The sequence below is a fragment of the Bos grunniens genome, chromosome 13 (assembly GCF_055505025.1).
Source record: "Bos grunniens cultivar Pamir isolate PY7600 chromosome 13, Bosgru_T2T1.0, whole genome shotgun sequence".
In the NCBI taxonomy this organism is placed as follows: Eukaryota; Metazoa; Chordata; class Mammalia; order Artiodactyla; family Bovidae; genus Bos; species Bos grunniens.
Genome location: NC_141177.1, coordinates 40,132,738 through 40,134,181, shown reverse-complemented (window position 1 = coordinate 40,134,181; position 1,444 = coordinate 40,132,738).

The following is a 1,444-nucleotide window of genomic DNA, read 5'->3' as shown; positions in this document are numbered from 1 at the left end:
CCATGCTTTTTCTTTTAAAAATAAACTGTTTATGAAACAGCATAGACTTAAAAGAATACGCTTTCTTCCTGATGATTCAAATAATACATATATATGACAGAATATTTAGATAGAGAAGGGACAGGACGGGCGGTGATGATCAGCTGTATTTACCCATTGGATAACAGTTACCTTTGATGTGTTTACCTTGTGATTTTCCTAGGCAAATATGTGTGTTTGTTTATTTATGAAGATAAATAAACTTCAATCTACAGGTTGTATACTTCTCTTGAAACATAGCCTAAGTATCTTGGTAAGCTAAAAATATGAGTTAAAAAATCCAGTATTATATTTTGCTTCCTGTATAGTAAGCAGCACATTCTAGTCATTTATGTAATTTCTTATTTGTCTTCCCATGCTCAGCATTTTGATGAATCTTTACATATTTTGAGTTTATTCATTGGTCATTTAGCCAAACTTTATTGAGCATTCTTTAGTAAGAAATTGTTATATCAATAAATGTCAATAAGTGAAATGAGAAATGTCTTGAGTCATTAGTCTTGTGGAGAATGAAACTGTGAAGGATATGAGGAGAATTTAACTTTTAGAAATGTGTAAGTGTCTGTTGAGATAATTCTGCACAATTTCTCCTATTTCTTCTGTACATCTTTTAGGCAGAGACACCAAATCTCCTTCACCTCACCCACCTTTTCATTTTTACAAACAGCCTTGCAACACAGAGACAGTGGCTCCCTGCATTTCTCTGGAATAGTAAACAGTTATTCCAGGAAGGAAGAGTATTCATGGAACATTTAAGGGCCAGCAAGTTGACTGATTTGGGTGGATTTAGTGAGGTGGGGACGGAGGAGCTGAAGACAAGTCAGAGAGCCAGTGGGGCAGGGGGTCCTTGTCACATAAGCTTTTAAAGGACTTTACTGTGAGGGAAATGGAGAAGGATATTTCCAGAACACTGCTTCTTGGGCCCCTCTCTGATAGCCAGTGGCCACCCTGGCCTGTCCAGACATCCTGCTGATCTGAGCCGGCTCTGTATCCCCCACTACCCACTCTGCCCAGCACAGGTGGCCCTCGCCCCAGGGAGAGCGAACTGAATCCAGAGGCACTGAGGGGGCATGTCTGGGCTGGGGGCACACGGGCTGCCCAGTAAATCAGCCAAGTCCTGGGCAGTGTCTGGTGGCCCCCTCAGCCTGTTCTAGGAGCAGGAGTGGGTGCATGTCTCAGGAGAAAAGTCAGGTTCCCAGGCCTCCTGTGGGTCCCCCTGGGTTCACAGCAGCTGCGGGGCTATGACCTCCTGGCATCGTCCCAGGGCTGCGGTGCCCAGTGCATGGTGTGCACGGGTCTCTCCAGGGAGGACCTCTGAGCCCCTGTCCCCACTCCTCGTCTGGGCCCTCCCGGGGACTCAGTCTTGATCTGACGGCTTCTCTTCCCTTCCCAGCCAGCTCTGTGG